Source organism: Hipposideros armiger, unplaced genomic scaffold (assembly GCF_001890085.2).
Source record: "Hipposideros armiger isolate ML-2016 unplaced genomic scaffold, ASM189008v1 scaffold_297, whole genome shotgun sequence".
Taxonomy (NCBI): Eukaryota; Metazoa; Chordata; class Mammalia; order Chiroptera; family Hipposideridae; genus Hipposideros; species Hipposideros armiger.
In genome coordinates, this window is record NW_017731647.1 from 462,924 (window position 1) to 482,312 (window position 19,389).

At 39.9% G+C, this 19,389-nt stretch overlaps 1 protein-coding gene and 1 long non-coding RNA gene across 12 annotated transcripts in view; one reads left to right on the forward strand and one right to left on the reverse strand.

Annotated features, from left to right (window-relative positions):
- The window catches only part of SLC16A1 (solute carrier family 16 member 1), a 39,563-nt gene extending 33,364 nt beyond the window's left edge, over positions 1–6,199 (reverse strand). The window contains exon 1 of one of the 4 annotated variants that reach the window (XM_019659168.1): positions 6,054–6,199. The gene's annotated coding sequence lies outside the window, so the exon portion shown is untranslated. Of the gene's footprint in view, positions 1–5,324; positions 5,482–6,053 lie in introns of those variants that run through there. The other 3 variants (XM_019659165.1, XM_019659164.1, XM_019659166.1) reach the window with 3 other exon arrangements.
- A 136-nt stretch (positions 6,200–6,335) lies between these two features.
- Positions 6,336–19,389, forward strand: part of LOC109391552 (uncharacterized) — a 35,741-nt gene continuing 22,687 nt past the window's right edge. For 5 of the 8 annotated variants that reach the window (XR_002125864.1, XR_002125866.1, XR_002125867.1 and 2 more), the window contains exons 1-3: positions 6,336–6,641; positions 13,055–13,129; positions 15,242–15,442. This is a non-coding gene — a long non-coding RNA (uncharacterized LOC109391552). Of the gene's footprint in view, positions 6,642–13,054; positions 13,130–15,241; positions 15,443–18,184; positions 19,024–19,389 lie in introns of those variants that run through there. The other 3 variants (XR_002125865.1, XR_002125871.1, XR_002125868.1) reach the window with 3 other exon arrangements.

Consider the following 19,389-nt stretch of genomic DNA (forward strand, 5'->3'; position numbering starts at 1 on the left):
GTAACAGACACTCTTAATTCTCCTTGTGAGACAATGATTTTTGGCATCTGTTCATCCAAATAAGCATGATTTTACACAGGGGGTAGAGGAGGAAGTATAGTCCCAGTAAAATGTAGGAGCTTTCAATTCAGGTTCTGGTTTCCTTGTTGAGGTTTAATTTAAATATTTATTTCTTCTCCCCACACCAGTGCAATTTCTTTTAAAAATAAGTAATTTACTTGTAGACTACAGACTAGAGAATAGTGGTATATATTAATTAATAAGCATTTTAAATTGAGAACAAGAATTTTCAAAGTAAGAAAAAAAGAAACTTTTTACTTTTTAAGTCTGATTTGCAAAGTATAAGCATAATTAAACAAATTCCAATAAAAATATTTCTTCCTTTAGTAATTCAACTTGAAGGTTAAGATTTTATGAAAAATTGTGAAATACCTATTAAGATGTTTATTATTAAGAGTTTTCAAGAAACAGCAACTATTTTTATTTCAGCTGACAATCAGCAAAACATGAAAACAGAGTACAATGCTGAGATCCAAGTTAGCATCTTTTTAAAAAAATTGTATTGTGGAACAGCCATGGTCATTGGTTATACATTGCTTTCATGCTACAATGGCATAGTTGACTCTTTTAAGGAGGGTGCAGCTCACAGTGGCCCATGCGGGGATCAAACCGGCAACCTTGGTGTTATCAGCACAGTGCTCTAACCACCTGAGGTAACCAGTCACGCCCCAAGTTAGCATCTTTTATTACTAGGGTTATGGCTCCAATTCTAGGAGTAAGATTTCTTTTAAGGGGACATAGCTTGAAAAACATAAATCTCCAGTTTAACTTTGCTCCTAGTGAATTATGACTTCAAGAGAAAAAATGGAAACCCATTAGCTATTAAATGTACCATCCAAGGTGAAAATTAATAGTCTTATAGTAGCAGATTAATTCTCTATTCTTGTCTAGAAGTTGGAGGCTATGTCCTTCAGTGGCAGGTTTCACTTGGCAGAATTCCGGGATATATTCTGGACTACCTGTGTACACATATATTCTGTTTTCTACAGCAATCCCAAAATCTGTTCAACTAATCAAGATCTAAGTGGGCCGTTTCAATTTATTAACCCATGACCTATCTTGTTCCAGAATCGTAAGAAATGTAGTGGCTGGACTAAAATTACAAATAGATGTGTTATAACAATTGTTATTTATATTTCTTTAAATATAAACAGTATTTGAATATAACAGGTGGTATTTCTGCTAGAATCTACTTCATTTCTACTATCCTGAAGCCTAATGCGGAGAATAACTACATTACAGTTCATTAAAAGATGAACAAAGAAAGCTTTTTATTTTCTTGCAAAAAGCTGAATTCAACTATGCACTCATAGAAATAATAAACACTATAGTTTCACATAAAAATATCTTAAGTTTTGAGGACTAGCAACAACATAGTAAGTAATATACATTTCACAAATATGTAATTACAAGTAGTACTCTACAAATAAGTATTGACTATTATGATAGAGGATGTACAGGTTCCTATGGGAACAAATACTATGTTATGTAAGTGTGAGAAGACACCCAATTTAGTACATATGGAAGCATCTGAGTAGGCCTTTCGGAGGAAATACTACATAGCCTGAGACTTGAAGGATAAACAGGAGCTAGCTAGGCCATGGAGTGATGGTGGAAACAGCATTCCAGACATGAGTACTGAAGCTATAGTCACGAGTACAGGGTGAACTAGAAAAACGGAAAGAATTTCACCAAAGCTAAAGCTAAAGAGGGAGAAGAGAGAATGGGGAGAGACAGAAGTTGGATAGGTAGACAATATCAAATAGTGGAAGGCCTTATAAATCATTTTCAGGAATTAGGAAACAGACTAGGTAAAAAAAATTTAAGGAGGCACTATGGTCTTGAAGCTAATTGAAAGCAGTTTACCGGTGTGAAGTGGGGCTGGAGATAGCGTGATCAGATTTTGCATTTTAGGAACATCTCTGGACATAGTGTGGAGAACAGGTTGGAGTGTTGTGAGAGTACAGTGATGGACAAAATGGACAGTAGTAGATTCTGTGGTGGACCCGATATGGAAGACTGGGGGAGCCAGGGTTAAAGATATCGCCTAGGTTTCTAGCTTGAGCAAATATGAATTTATCAGGTGGAATTTGTGTCCATCTAGCCAATAGGGACATTAAGAGGTTGTGTGACTAGCCCAGGGCGACTCAGCTTGTAAGGCTTGGAAAAGAAATTCAAATCCATTCCTGTCCTCTCTGTGTTTTTATTGGTGTTATTGATAGAGATGTTTTTTCTTACTTTTTCCCTTCTAAACAATTTATAATGGAAAATTTCAAACACAATTGAGAGCCACTACTGTTTCATCTATACCTCTCTACCAACTCCCCTCACCCACACCAGTCTCTACTGGATAACTGCTTAGCAAATCCTAGATATATAATTATTTCATCTGTAAATATTTCAGGATATCTCTAAAAGACTCTTCAAACAAATTGTAACTACAATACCATTATCCCACCTTTAAAAATTAACATCACCAGGGCCGGCCGAGTGGCGCGATGGTTGAGAGCTGGCTTGGGACACCAGAGGGCCCCCGGTTCGGATCCCACATATGAGGGCCAGTGACACTGCCCTCCACAGCTAAGATGCTGAACAACAGCTCAACCTGGAGCTGGGCTNTTTTTTTAAATGTTAATTTGAAGTCTGCTTGGTCTACTTTTCATCATTTTTCAGAAAAACATGGGTCAAGACCAGCTTTTTCAGCAATAGGGATATGAAATGTCCTTATTCCTTATCATGTAAAAAGAGCAATAGAAATCTAATAAAACGAGAATAGTTTTTCCCCCCAATTAAGACTTTATTTTTGTTCTTAAAAAGCTGTTTAGTCTCATGCAATTATGAAATTTCACTATTGAGCAGTGACTGAAAGGTTGATAAAATTGCCATTAGCACCTGACTTTAATAATGGAGTTAGTGCATTTTCTTCTAGACCACAAAAGGTGTTTTTGCCAGTGAATAGTAATTCTTCCACAGATGCAGGGAATGGAGGATAATCTGGCTTTGTTTACTTAGGAATTTTTAAAGCACTCGCCTAGAACCAATTATAAAAATGTTGTTCTGTCAAACAAAGCTCTTTTCTTAGCTATATCATACTTCTGTCGTTTCTGAAAGCATTTGCAGAAAGTTTGCTACATTTTGGCCCATTCATTTTAATATCACCACTGCTATATGTTATGGATTCCACAAAGCTTTAGTAATTCAAGTGCAGGTTTAAGACGTTCATTAATTTTATTTAATTCATCCATTCATTCTATGTTTATTGAATACCTACTGTGTGTAGTAATATTTTTATAATTAAATTGTTTTTAAATTGTTAATTTTTGTACATGAAACAAAAATTTAAAGGTACAAAGGAATATACAATGAAAAGGAAATCTTGTACCTCAGTTCCTCAGCCATTCACCTTACTTCTCCAGAGTCATCTAATATTACCAATAGCATTTTTATATGTACTTTTATATCCTTCTAGAGGCATTCTGTGAATATATAAATATATACATAGATATATTCTTTTTTGTACATAATTGTAGCATACTGTATATACTATTCTGCATCTCTTCTTTTTTCACTTAACAGCTTCTAATGGTTAAGATTTATTGCTCTTTTGGTACATTAGAATAATTTCAACATCAGAACCAACACATTTTAATATTAAAATGTTAGTTTTTTTAAAAAAGGATGCCCCAGAAAAGACCCTGAAGTGATTTCCTGAAAGTCAATAAAGTGTCTGTTGCAAACCAGAAAGTTATCACAAACTTTTACCTTTTCTAAAAAAACAGATTCTAAAAATAGTTCTACACGTGAAACAACCAAAAAAACACAAATCAAAAAGATGAAAATAGAGGGCCGGCTGAGTGGCTCAGTTGGTTAAGAGCTCGCTCAAGAGTTTGAGCTCTGAGCAACAGCGGTTTGAGTCCCGGCCCAAGCTGAGCAGCCGCTGAGCTGCCAACAGGTGGTAGGATGGCTCAGCTGGAAAAAAAAAAAAAAAAAGAAATGAAAAGAGAATAAAAATAGATATATGCTCAGAAAAGAACAGACCTAGCTCAGATAAAGGTAAAGGGGAAATAAGTTATGTGAAGATGTGCTTTGGTATTTCCTACATGGTCAGCATGTTACAAGTTGTTCTTTTGAATGATCAACTATCAGCAATAACCCACTCAGCCAGTAGGTCCAGAGTCCAGTGAGGGGATTCGTTTCTCAATGTTTCTTCTAAAGGCGCTAAAGAGATCTCATTTGTCAGGATGAAAGCTTTTTGTTTTTTAAAAAGTTCTAATGAAGACAGCCATTTCCGAGGTATTTACCTTTTTATCTAGTCCACCCACAAAATCTGATGAATCAAGTTGTAGGGACATATCTAAATGTANATTATAAGCATTAATATTTAAAAGATCAAAAGATAGGTGAACTATTGAAACACTAATCTGTTGGTTTCATCCTATGGTGGTACGATCTTTTTTTCCTCTTTTAGTCTGTGTAGGTATGTCATAGCCACGCTATAGCCTATTATGTTAAGCTCACAACATTTAAACCTATTCAAGTATAAAAATCTCACAAAGTGCTCCCCAGACCATTAACTTGCATATTTAACAAGGGTCACTGCCATCCGATGGAAGAACAGCATCTATATCTAAACTCTGAGTTAATTACTGAAGTATGAGTCTACTTCTGTTTAAGTAATACCCACTACCTGTTTTAAGGGCTAAATGTCTTGAATTCTTGATAATTTCTATGGCATTTTAAAGGCAAAGTTGTACCCGAGGCTGTAAGACTTGGACTTATGGATACTATTTAATGCTTAACTAAAAAGCTTAACATACATAGACTCTGCTTTACCTCACTGGGCTGGTAGCTGACATAAAAACTTTTAATGGCTAATTCCTATTCACACTCTTTCCAAACTCACACACAATTCAGAATTTGCCCTATCACAACATTCCAGTAGTTACTAATCCCACGTTTGTTTTATCAGGGCACTGACATGTACACCTTTTCTTTCAAAACCAGAATAATACTTGAAAATTTCCAAAACTAGTTACGATAAAGTAGTTTGTAAACATTTTACTGTTATCAGCAGACACCTAGTTTATAGGCAGACACTGGAAACTCAGCTAAAGTAGTAAGACGTTTGTTTCTCGGTTAAGATTAATTGCAAACTAGTTTTGGCAACTGCTTGTCGCACCAAATAAGTCATGACAAAGAAATGAAACGCCAAAATGCACGTGGAAAAAAAAGGATGTACTTGGAACAAAAAGCATGCATCTGACCAAGTGTAACGCTATCCTTGAGTCCTCTCAACAGGGCCGCCTTAAAGACCACGAGCACGAGGGCGCTGCGGCTGACGTTCTACAGCCACAGGTTAAATGACAAAGAGCCCCCGTCAGCACCAGTCCCGGGAGTCCGCCAGCTGCACTGCCCCCTCAACAAAGTCCAAGCGAACCCTGCAGTCACGCCTTGGCTGCGGGGACTGCAGATTCCCAAACCACTATCACAAGTCACCAGGTGGGACAAGGATTGGCTGACCGAGGAGGCTGGGACCGGCATGCCACGAGTCCAAAATAACTCCCGCCCGAGTCCCTGCCCTCGGAGCAGAACGCGGCCAGGAGAGTCTGGAGGCACCACGTGAGCCAGCCCCACGTCGCCCCTTTCCCAGATCAAAAGCATCTCTTGAGGAGCCTACTGTAGAGCAGCAGGGAAACAACTTCCCCAAGGTCACGCGCACGACAACCCAACTCCTGGGCCAGGCCGGTGGCCGGCACCTGACCACGGGGCCGCAGCGCGGCTGGGAGAGGCGCTGTCCCCTGCGCCTCAAGGTCTCCTTCACCAACGCTGCGCTCCGGGGCCACGCGGCTGCCCGCGGCCACGATGCCCTGCTGGGCTGCTTCCCTCCCCTGGGGACCATGGTCTCCGCTCCCCGGGGGTTGCCTCGGATCCCACGAGGTACCCAGGGCACTGCGGAGTCCATGCAGAGCGCCGCCGGCAGCTACCCAACTAACCGTTATGCGCGGCTCCGGCGCCAAGCATGTGCGTGAGCGGCGGCGCGGCTGCAGTTTCGCGGGGCCCAGGGCCCAGGCTGCGTATTCGCCGGCTGCCTCGTTCGCTCCTTGGGGCACCCACGCGAGCCGATAGTCACGTCGCAGCTCGCTAGTACTTTGTCGGGCCCGGCCGGCTAGGCGGCTTTATAACCCGCCGGGGCCGGAGCATGCGCACAGGGGGCGGAGTCGGCCTTCCCGGAGTCGGCCTTCCCGGCCGCCGCCCCCTCCCCCCGATACATACAGCCAAACAGCCACTCTCGCCTCCACAAGCTCTCAGGCGCGCGCGGCCGCCCTCTCGCTCGCGCGCTCTGGCGCCCCCTCCCCGCCACGTGACCGGCGGCCCGGCAAGACCCGCGCGCTGCGCCTTGGCGCCGCGGCGCCGACAGTCACCCTGTTCCGCTGTGGGACTTGCCCCTCGACCGTCCGAGGAGCTTGCGGCGACCTACGTGCGTGCGGGCCACCGACGTCGGCCTCACCCTCGGTTTTTGACGGAGAAAAGGGAAAAGCCGCCAAGGACGGATGAGGCGTGCGCCCAGGGGCCTGACTCAGGTGTGGGGGCGATGGGCGCGCGGAGGAGCAGGGACGCGACTGGAAGTGGCGGGACGGGGCTGGGTTTGAATGGATGCGGGTGCACCTGGGCGGGGGAAGAGNAAAAAAAAATTAACATCACCAAATAACCTGACAGTATTCAAATTTTCCTAAATTGTTTTCAAATAATTGGTTTGCTTGATTTGGGTTCCAAACAAGGTCACACATTATATTTGGTTGGTATGTCTTTTAATCTAAAGGTTCTCACTTTCTCTCTTGTTTTCCTGATAATTTGTTGAAGGAACCAGGTTATTTTTCCTGCAGTTTCCCTCATTCTGGATTTTGTTGAATGTGCCCACCTGGTATAGTTTTAACATGTCCCTCCATTCCCTATATTTCTTGTAAATTGGTAGCTAGATTGAAGACTCTGAGCAAGGTTAGATCAGTTCAGGTTTGGTTTTGAGAGTAGGGACAGTGCAGAGGAGCAAGGCAAACAGAACTCACAGGTGGTGGAGTACATCTCCACCAGGAGGCACAGGATGTTTGGTTGTCCCTCATTCCGCTATGTTAACGCTCTAGTTCTATTATTTCATTAGTGGTTTGCAAATAGCAATAATTAACTGCCTTTAATTCTAACACCCCCTTTTAACTGATTAACTAGGATAACTCTATAAAGAGAAGTAGTAGTTTGAATAGGATGGGCAAGTTAAAGTTTGTGTGTGTTTGACTACAATATGATTGAGACACTATCTTTTTGGAAAAAAGTATTTAAATGTTTCAAGGTACGTCCTCTTTAACAGCCAGTATTTTGTTGAAATGTTTTTGGCACGAGATGTTAACATTTCAAATGGCTTTTAATATTGGTAATATTTAGGATTTCTGTTCTTTGATAGGATTTCTTTTGGTCTTTTCTGGGGTTTTTTCTTGAAGAGTTTATCAGTTCCCTATTTCTGGTAGAATCATTACCACATCTAAATTGCTAACTGTAACCAGATTACAGATTTTAAGTTCCTTAAAGACTAGGATTAACTACTCTCATAAATGATCTGCTTTTCCAATGCCTCTTGGGCATTTCAAACTTAATGTGTTGCTTTTAAAGCTCATTATCTCTGGCTGTTCTCAGCTTCCCTTAATCCCCCAAACCTAGTCTTTTTTCTATCTACCTTTCTTCCAGGTAGCCACGCTTAAAACCTCCGAGTCATGTTAAAATTTCTCTAGTGCGCTCCTTGCCCTACCAAATGCAGTTAAGTGCCAAACCCTTCTCCCCTTTGTTATCGTCTGTCCATTCCCCTCTCCCCCTTTTCATTCTTACTACTGCTACCTAGTTTAGGCTGCTGCTGTGATTGGTTGCAGTGGCCTTTTATCTTCTATCATTGTCACTCCTGTTCTCAAATCTGTATTATAATGTGCTGCCAGTTCTCATTGTGTCATTTCTATATCAAAGACTCCTCATGGCTTTCCAGGGCTTACCATTTTTAGTAATGGTCTGGAATGATTTAAGTTTTCTGCAATGTATACCTTTTTAAGTTGTATATATTAGTTTTCCTTTAATTGGCCCTGGCAAATTGAAATTTTCTCTATGCTTTTTTACCCTGGAATTTTTTTCCCTCTTTTCTTTTTTTGGTCATAGGATTCAATTTACAATAGATCTGTATGGCAGGAAGGCTAGTATAGGCAGCAAGTTTGAGCCCTTGAGTGCTGTGGACGAAAATGGGGGTTCTATGGAAAGTAAGCTCATAGGGTGGGTGATATGACCAGGTCATGGTGGGTAGTCATGCCCAATGCATAACTTTTTTAGTAAAAGGTTTTTTATCTTTGCTTTAAGCAAGGCCTGTCCATTGTTTTTGTGCTCAAATAAACTAATAAAAATTCTCTATAGGTTTGGACATATTGTAGTTCCATAGTGTCATGCAGAGAAGTGATTAAAAGAGCAGTAGTGACCTTATGGAAATGGTGATTTCTCTTCTGGGATCGCAGTATACACAATGACTGCAGGAGTTCACATCTACCAGTCTGCCTGGAAGGGCTGAGCCATTGAAGAGAGGCTGACCATTTACGCCAAAGCAGTAGGATCCGGCTCTGCCGGCTGCCCACACTACCCTACTGCTAATCACAACAACTCATCATTGTGTTTATCTGATTTGATTACAGTGACCTAACCTTCGTACAAAGGAGAAATTCCTCAAAATATACAGGCATTATAACCTGCATATTGGATCACTGGTTAAAAAATATTTCTTCCCTGTGATTTTGCTCTCCTATGTAAATCTCCTGAAGATTATTAGATGAGTGAAAGCCTGATGATATCGCTCTGGTGTGTTAAATTATTTTGGATAGTAACAGGGCTTTTGTAAATTGCCTTACTGAGTTTTGAGAACCAAAGTTAAGTTTTTTACTTTATTAACTTTCTCTTCTGTTCTCTTATCAGGGAGTTTTAACCTGGGATCTGCACATTGATCCTCCATGGTGGATGGAGTTCAGGGAGTCTGTGAAGTTGGTTAGGTGAAAAAATTACATCTTTTCATTAACCTCTAAGTAAAGCTTAGAATTTGTTTCAACTCTGAACGTAGGTAACAGCCCATAACAGTAGTAACAGTACCTGTGACTTCGTCACCAATAGAAATCACATATTTTCATATCCTGATATAGAGGTTGCAGGTATCTTGAAATTGTTTAAAATTATCACTACTTCAAAATTACTGTGGTTATTAGACCCTCTACTAGATCTTATCTCATTTGTTATTTTTAGAAGCATGTTATTATATCCAGTTAAAATATTTTGACAATTATACCTTTGTATTTTATTTTATGCATTTAAAAACATTATTCTGACAAGGGCTCCATAGATTTTTACCAAACTGCCAAAGGAATTGGTGGCACCAAAGACCGTAAGGACTCCTGCCTGCTCCTAACTCCTGTACTTGTCCTGAAGTGAGAGTAAAGATAGCCAGAACCTGTGATGCAATGCAGCACACAAATCATGTCACAGGATTGGGTAATCATGACATCACAGGTTATGTAAATTCTTTGGCCATTGATTTTTTTTTTTGTACTACATCATTAGAGATTCAGACCTCACAAATGAGAGGGAACAAAATGCTAAGGAAGAAAAAAATGATTTTCACAACTTCAGGCAAAATAATTTTCTTTTATTATTAAGGAAGTATATGTATCTATAACTTAAAATGACTGTTTCCAAAGGAGTTCATTTTAAGTGCCTTAAGATAAATAAAACTGTGGGCCTCTTAATTGACTTGGGTATTTTCTTGCCCCCTTTTGAGTACATCAGCAAATGTGCTCGAAATTGCTTCAAATCTTGTCTTCAGAAGCTTGCTAGCTTATACATCAGATGCAGGCCTTTATTTTGCTCAAGAAGGGGAACCCCTAAAGAGGTCAATGAACCCAGGTTTGAAATACCTGCCCTGTAGATTAGAAATACACATCCTTACATCAGCCTGTTCTGGTTGTGTAATGAGTTTGCATTTATCCTATCACCTAGAAAACTATTACTTAATGGAGTAGATGGAAGAGAAGTGGTTTAACAATTACTGTAGTTTCTAAGCATTTGAGATTTTGCTCCCCAGCATATGTCATCAGTTTGGCTCAAATAAATTCTTATAAAAATAATAAAAGACACAAAAACAATTACTGTAGTTTCCAAGAAAATAAAACACTCATTTGAAAATTGCATATTTCTAATAAAGGGCCCGATAATTATCTTAACAACAACAGTCTTAAGATTTATATTTTTAGCAATTAAAATGGCTATTTAAGTTAACTGTAGTATATTTTGAGGTAGTTAATGCTGACTTCTTTTTTGATACATCTTTAGTGTCTGTGAATATATTCTAAAAATCTTTGCAAATAAACATTTGAGAATGCTGGATAATGCTTTAACCCTTTTTGCCGTGATGGTTGAATATATCCGAATGAATATATCCAAAGTTTTATACATAAAAATAATTTCGTTTTTATACATAAAAATAATTTCATTTTTATACACAGCAGCTCAAATTGTTATTATTAAATGCATAAAATAGTCAAAATATCAACTTTTTGGTTTTTGTGTATTTCTGACACATTTTGAAAAAAATAATTTGAAATCAATTAACACAGTGAAAGAGTTAATGCTAGATAAGCAATACCCAATACACTTTTGTGGTTTGTTATTATTCAAACAAGAAAACTTAGTTCTTTATTTGAGATAATAAGGATCAAAGGTAGCATAATAATGACGTTCAGACTCATTCAAGAGATATTTATTAAACAATTACTGTGTGTACAAGAAGTTACTAGAAAGGGATGGAAGAAATACGTATTTAAAAATATGGTTTGAAAACTTTAAGAATGAGAATAAAGCTTTGAAATGAAATGTTATATCCTAAATCTCTCACAGTGCCTGGTAGCCAATAACAAATTGCTGAAAATACATAAAAATTCAAAACTTTGTGGTCTGTTTCTCTCATATGCAAGTCCCACCTTCCTACTCTTCATCTTCAACAAAAATAGTCTGGCCATGTAAGCATTTACAGGGACCTAAATCCTCATAAGAATCATATTCTGAAGTGGATTGAAAACANTCGGGAAAGCCCATATCTCCCCAAACTTATAGGTATGTCACTAAGATATTCTTTTACTTAGTCTCAAATTGGGTAACTTTTAGCTGATGAGTACTGTAAGGCTGAGATTTAAACCTAGGTCTACTTAACCTGTAGCCTGTACTCAAATGGTAGGCTATTTTCATTCATTTATTTTGTTCAAAATCCTGAGGTCAACAGGAAGGACAGGGATGAGGAAGATGATAAGAGGCAGGAAATGCAGGGCCGTTTCATAGTCCCAGTCCCGAGCCCTTAGCCCCTTATATGTGCTGTTTCTTCATAGAAAGCACTTTTTCCTTCTACCTGGTGAGCTGAATACAGAATAATACAGAGATGAAAGAGAAGCTGATAGACTAACAAGGGAGCAGTTTAGTAATTCTGTTATGTAATTCAAACCTTCATAATCCAGTTTAGCTTCCCTGCTAATTAATGCGAATTAATATGGTTTCATAATTATCATATTTACTAACAAGGTTCCTTCTACATAATTATTGTTTACACTTTAATAAATTGCTTTGGAAGGCCACCTCTGAATCCAAATTAAATAGAATACGTTTCATTTTCTATTTTGTTCCCTAAGGTACATGATTATTTTGGAAAAAGCGTTGGCTTGAGAATTAAATTCCATATTTTGCTCTCCCTCTCTGGAAGACCTAGGTGTGTCTCTCTCTCTCTGTCTCTCTCTCTCTCCCCCCCCCTTTCCCTCTTTTCCCTCCCTTTTCCTGTCTCCCTCCCTCTCCCCTTCACTGTCTCTCTCCCTCTTCCTCTCTCCCCCTTGCCCTCTCCCCCTTCTTCTTTCTCCTCCCCCCCCTCTTGCTCCCTCTCCCTCCTCCTCTCCCTCTCCTTCCCTCCCTCCTTCCCCCTAACATTACATATTCATAAGCCTTACTGATCCATGGGAAGAGCCCTTAGTGGATCTCCTGAACTGTTAAGGACCCCAAGCAAAAATGTATGCAGTTTTTGTACTTTAAAATTCAAGCATTCCTAACTCCTAATGTGTTGTCTACTATTAAGAATGCAAAAGCCATAGAATTCAGAAATTAAGAGTATTGGATAACCATATAAACGTTTTTTGATCTTTATACAGTTTTCATATAGATTACTTCCTTGGGTTAACAAAGCAACTTAAATTTCTTTATTTTCACAGGAGGAGAGAAAGCTGGGGGGAGGGAAGGAAAGGGTGTATTTAGAGGTAGCTAAGAAAGGCCTAATGGCCCAAGGATATCTATGTATTTGTTGGAGGGAAGTTTAAATTAGGTGTTAGTGTTTGGTATGACTTCCTGTCAGCTTTGAAAGTAACCTTTCTAGGACAATCTCTACAAAAAAAATGGGACTATTTTCAAAAACATTTTTGCTTACTCCTTTTCAAAGAGAATGCAAGATAATTTTTACTCCCTAAGAAACATTTTCCACCTCTCAGTTATCTAGTACAACTGTAGTACAGTTCCTTGTAACCNTCTTGCTTTTCTGCTAGGTTTTCTTCCTGCTTAATCCATGAGACTTTGAAGAAATAAACTGGTAAGCATAGGATCAGAAATTTAGAGCTGAGAGGAAGTTGAAGATCACCTAGCTCCTCCCTACATTTTTACAGAAATAGAAATTAAGGCCCAAGAAAGCTGAAAGACTTTTCTAAGGCCACCCATCTAATAAATGTCATGATCAGAAGAACCAGATCTCCAGGCTCCAGGTTCCTCTTACTGTACCAAGAGCAATTTTAAATATTGTAAAAGCATTTCATCATGGGGTCTTTCAGAATCAGAGACAGCATGGTGCTTGTTCTCTAGTGGCTTTTCGCTTTATCACAAAATTCGCCAGATTTACTTTTCTGTTTTAAAGGTTGATAGACTGGATGAGGCGTGGGTCACCTGCTCTTTGCAAGCTTATTCAGTGAGGGAAACTGAAGATTTCAAGGTAAGAGCTATAACTTGAGAAATTAGTAATGGGATAAGAAATGCAAATGTAAAATTGGAAAATTCGTAACAGCTAATTTCCATCCAAGCTGAGGAAGTTACTCAGTTGCTTTATCTGGAAAAGGAGAATAATAAAACTGCAGTGTGTTTTCTCTGGAATTCAATTACTTCACTTAAATTCCCCTCAATTATTCCATCATTTCTGTGAGGTAGGAAATAGGAGGCTGCTATTATCCCCATTTCACTAGCACCAAACAAAGCAGGAAAGGATTGTTTTAAAACACAATAATTATTAATCGATTAAGAGCACTCCCCCATTTATAATTTATAATGATTTAATGAGAAAGATGAACATGAAATTTGCTTTGGTACCATGTATGTAAATAAGTTTACCAAGCAATACCTCGGGTAAAGGAGTTAATGCCCATTTTAAAAACCTTCTTTCTTTAAAGTAGAGAACTCTGATTCAGAGTGTCTTCCTCTAGTTTCATGTTCTGTGTAGTTGTGCTGCTTCCCAAGGGCTGGCCCTGGATGAATGTGCCAACCTCTGAAGGAAGACTAACTCCGTGTTGGTGAGATACACTCCAAGCCCCTTGTTTCTCTGGAGGCTCTGCTTGCTCTGTTTTGACCCTTCACTTAATCTCACCAGCCTGCAGTTTGGCATCCTAATCAGTTGGCTTCTCTGGCTTCTGCTGGCAGGAGATAATTTGGTCCCAAAACAGTTTGGTAGAAAACAAATTGATTGCAATAAAAATTTCCTCAACGTGACAAATTAATAAAAAATGGTTATTTCCAACCACCGGTCTTTTGTGTGTTTGATCATTTTGGTGGTCAAGGATTTGCTTTACTGCTTCTTAGGAGTTTTTGAGAATTTTTTTGTGCACAAATATGTGTTTTTCAAAGAATCATACTCTACATACTGTTTACATTTTTTAATATTTGTAATGGCTTTGACAGTAAGGTGGGGACATTTACATTGTTTTTAAATGATTGTCTAAAATGAAGTTAGATTAAAAAGCACAAACGTTTGGGGGGGGGGAACCTAAAAAATTATGATAAACTGACAGTAATGATTAAAGACTTTAAAGGTTGCAAAAAAATCCATATGGGTAACAAGTAATTTTGTTATCATCCACCTTGCCCGAAGCTCTTTTCACCTATTGCAGTCCAGTTCCCATACCCTCCATTCCACGAGCTGATGTGTCTTGGCTCCTGCTCCTTGTCTGCCAGCACAGAGAGTTTTGGGCTACGTTCCTTGTAACCTACATCACTGTGTAGTATCTTCCCTAGTAAGCATTTCTTCTAGGCATCGTCCTGCATATTTGCCAGATCTGTCTGCCTGCTTGACCTTCCTTGGCTAACGCTGAGCTCCTTGCTGCTGTTTTTCCTCCCTCCTTCCCTTTCTCTCTCCTTCCTTTTTTCCTCCCTTCCTCCTTTTCTGTCTTTAGTATTCTAGGCAGATGGTGATGGGGGAATACTACTACTAATCATAATGATAAATTGATGATAGCTAGGATTTAGGAAGTACTTCTATGCCAGTCATTGATCTAAGAACTTCATACATATTAACTCATTTGCTCCTCATAAAATTCTTATAAACCAGGTACTATTATAATTTCCATTTTACAGACAGATACAGATACAGACAGGTTAAGTAACTTGCCCAAGTCACATAATCAGCATTGTTTGGAATCATCAGGAAGTGGTCATCATCAGTTCTCACCAAAAATACATAATAGACAATGTCATTTATAACTATTAATACCATAGGAGACTAATCCATAGACTTTGAAGGCCATTGTGACTTAGGACGACCCTGTTCTAGGTCTTCTACCCCTGGGAGAGCTAAACAATCATTATGAAAGCAGTTGGCCATGAAAGCTGCCTTTGAAACCAGAAAGCGCAGTGCAGGGAACCACCCCTGCCTATCTGAATCTGACAGTTGTGAACCTCTAGGCAGCTACATTTGGGGGAACAGACCTTGGGACATGCTTATTCAACAGCTTAATTTTAAAATCACCTATATTCAGGAAGTTCTGGGTGTCCTGGTGTCCGTATTCTATGTCCTGAGATCTTTCAGTGTGAGAACTTGGACCTTATGTCCCTCACCCAGCAGCAGCAGCAGCAGTCACCGCAGCAGCCGCAGCCGCAGCCGCCAGTTGGAATTCCTGAACAGCTACGCCTCAAGCCTTGTGTGACTCAGGAGACGGGTGCATGCAGTGCAAGAGGCCTCTGATCATAATGACTAGCTTTATCTACCTGCCTGGGGAGCCAGACCTGGTTGTTATAACTGAACCTCGATACTGCTACACTGGTGAGCAAGGGGAGTCATAAATACAGCCCAGAAATTAATCTACGGTGACATAGGAGAACCCTGAATCTGTCACAATGCCCTGAGCCACACAGTACCTATGACACCTGTGCCCAGGTGAAATTCAGGGGCTACCAACCCCACTTCTGAGCTCTGTATTAATAGAGTGAAGCCTCCCCTCTACCCTCTTTTGCACAAATCACAAGTTCCGATGCTGTGCCTTATTGTATTGTACTCTGAAAGGATTATGTTTTTGCAGTCATAGAACAAGGCCATACACCTTACTTAGGTTACTTTAGGTTTCCCTAAATAAGGTAGATGTTCTCATTACCATTCAAAAAAGAAGAGAAGCCTCACACAGAAAAACTTGGAACTGGTGGAAGGTGGCACTTCTGGATTTACCTTTTTAGGGTTTGGACTTAGAGGAGTTAAGAAATGTGGAGGGCCCTCCTCACTGACATGGGGGAAAGAGACTCCGCCACAGAGCTGCCTAGTAGGAGCCAGGCAAGAAGCTTTCCTAGGGACCCACAAGTGAAGGTAAACATTCATGTTGTGTAAGTCTGTTTATCAATGCATCACTCTATTTATCCCTGAATTTTAGTCAAATTTAATCTAAATCTAGGATTCAAACTGAAAAGCCTTCAAGGACTGGGAAAATCTAACAGCCCAGTGTAAGATAAGAAGTGGTGAGCAATATGGTGAAAGGTGGTCCACACCCATCTGGGCGTTTAACTTCAGATGTTTCAAATGCACTGCACAAAGCACTTCCCCCTACAGCACTAACAGACAGTTCCACATAATACATTATTCAGTAATTCAAAAGAAAACAGAATTCTTAAAACTTATAACATTTTATTTTGTATCAAATTAAGGGAAAACAAAGACAGAAAATTGAGGGTTAGAAAGTGAGGAATGGTTAGGCAGCTGGGGAGTAGGGCAAACAAATGTTGCCGCAGGCTAGCTTGATCCAGCTTTGTTTCTGCTGTGGTATTTAAGAAGCAGGCAGAAGTGCAAGTGCTTTCCATCCTGAGTCCTCCTTGTGCTGGATTATAAACAATCCTCAAGGAAAAGTTTAANGAGTTCAGTGACCTCGGGGAAGCGTGTTTCCTGCCCTCTGAAACGGCACCGGTAATAGAGCCGACCTTATAGGCGCTTTCCGTGGTTTTGTTGAGAGAATTGCTGGAACTTTCTTACTACAGAGCCTGGCCTGTGGGATTTGATGAATGGTGGGTATTAAACACACAAGTCAGGAAAGACGAGCGGGTCTGAGGGTGACGACACTGGTCCCAAGAGGGAGAGTGTGTATGTCTGAAACAGAAACGAGAATGCAGAGAGGCCAGATTTTTCATGGACACTGAATATTTGGGACAAAGTATAATTATAGCTAACAGTTTTGAAGGGCTGATTATATGCTTAGGACTTCACCTGAAATAGCCTCATATCCTCACAACCCTATGAGGTAGGCACTACTACATAACATTGTACAAATAAGGACCTGAAGCTCAGAGAGGTTAAGTAATTTTCCAGAGGTCACAGACCTAGTAAGTGGCCAACATTTGAAGTCAGACTCCAGAGCAGGGTCTGATTCTGTCATAAGAGCCACTGTAAGGTTCTTGAGCAAGTTGAGGTGTTGAAGTGGTTAAATTAAATGATGTGGAGTGTCCCTGATGTCCAGGACTTTTGGGAAATATCGAAAATTTATGAGTCCAGGCCCCTGCCTTCCAAGAGCTTACAAGTTCTTTGGAGAGATTGGATCAGGCAGAAATCAACCAGCATTTGATGAGCACTTGCTGTGTGCCCCAACCCTGCCCTTTACACACATACACACACACACCTCCCACCCACCCACCCCCAGGGATAGGCCTTAAATTTGTGTTTTGCAAATTAAGAGCTTGAGATTGTGGCAGAGTGCCAGATTGAGGGATCAGGTTCCCAGAGCTCCCGTGTGTGCTTTCCTTTCACCCACTCTTGTCTCTTACACGCAACAAAAAATTTTCAGTAGCAGTTAACCTTGTTAGAAGACAGTATAGAATCTATGGCCAAGTACCGCTAATGAGCAGTAATTGCTTTTCACCTTTGTAATTGCTAAGAAAGAAGGCACTTAGGTCATTGGGGTGGCTGGGACTTAACCACAGCAGGGCTTTAGGATTGTTAGGGTGGCAGCAGCATTCGGGGTCGGTGGTAGGAGAGTCAAGTTAGAGAGACAAACCAGGACTGGTTCAGGCGTTAAATTTATCAGAGCCTGAAATATGGGATGTAGTGGGAAGTTACGGTAGAGTAAGGTAATTCCCAGGACCTCCAAAGAAGGCTTGTAGAGGAGCTTAGTGTGATAGGTTCACAGTGTGGACCCGGAAGCCAGATCTCCTGAGCTCCAACTTGGCACTTACTTAGGTCTCTCTATATCATTAGGCAAATCATTTTACTTCTCTGAGCATCATTCTCTGCTCTGTCAACGGGGAACAGAACAGTACCTATCTCATAGGGTTGTTAAGATAATAAAATTAGTATTTACTTCAGTGTCTGGTATATGTAGTAAGCACTAAATAAATGTATAACCATAGAAAATCGTGAAACTGCATCCCAAAGATTAACACCAACAGCCCCTCACTTGAATAGAGACCCCTTCCAAGGCCCTGCGAGGGGCCCCAACAATTAGTTCACAGGATCTTACTTAGTATTGTAATAATTTTGTATGCCTTTTCTTGAAGATGTTCACCAAAATTATATGTACCTAAGGCCCCATAAAATCTGGATCTGCCCCTAGTAGGAACTATATTGTTGTGAAAAGAGCATAGGCTTTAGAATGAGAAGTCTTGTTCCTGTAATTTACTATCTATGTTACTCAGGACAGTTAATTCATTGAACTATTCTGGGCCTCAGTTTACTTACCAGGTAAATTGGAGGTAATATTTACCAGCCTGAGCTGTTGTGATAATCAAATAAGATAGTATTTACAAAAGTGATTTGTAAAATGTGGAAAGCACTTTACACGTGTTTATGAATTAGTATTATAATTTGTCCATAAAATGCATAAGAGGCAAAAATCAAAAGCAACACCAAGTTTCTTAGATGAAAAAGTAGAACCAGAGTGTGTGCGCTGGCAAAAATGATGAAATGGTACAGGTAACATTCTTGCTTTTCTGCTAGGTTTTCTTCCTGCTTAATCCATGAGACTTTGAAGAAATAAACTGGTAAGCATAGGATCAGAAATTTAGAGCTGAGAGGAAGTTGAAGATCACCTAGCTCCTCCCTACATTTTTACAGAAATAGAAATTAAGGCCCAAGAAAGCTGAAAGACTTTTCTAAGGCCACCCATCTAATAAATGTCATGATCAGAAGAACCAGATCTCCAGGCTCCAGGTTCCTCTTACTGTACCAAGAGCAATTTTAAATATTGTAAAAGCATTTCATCATGGGGTCTTTCAGAATCAGAGACAGCATGGTGCTTGTTCTCTAGTGGCTTTTCGCTTTATCACAAAATTCGCCAGATTTACTTTTCTGTTTTAAAGGTTGATAGACTGGATGAGGCGTGGGTCACCTGCTCTTTGCAAGCTTATTCAGTGAGGGAAACTGAAGATTTCAAGGTAAGAGCTATAACTTGAGAAATTAGTAATGGGATAAGAAATGCAAATGTAAAATTGGAAAATTCGTAACAGCTAATTTCCATCCAAGCTGAGGAAGTTACTCAGTTGCTTTATCTGGAAAAGGAGAATAATAAAACTGCAGTGTGTTTTCTCTGGAATTCAATTACTTCACTTAAATTCCCCTCAATTATTCCATCATTTCTGTGAGGTAGGAAATAGGAGGCTGCTATTATCCCCATTTCACTAGCACCAAACAAAGCAGGAAAGGATTGTTTTAAAACACAATAATTATTAATCGATTAAGAGCACTCCCCCATTTATAATTTATAATGATTTAATGAGAAAGATGAACATGAAATTTGCTTT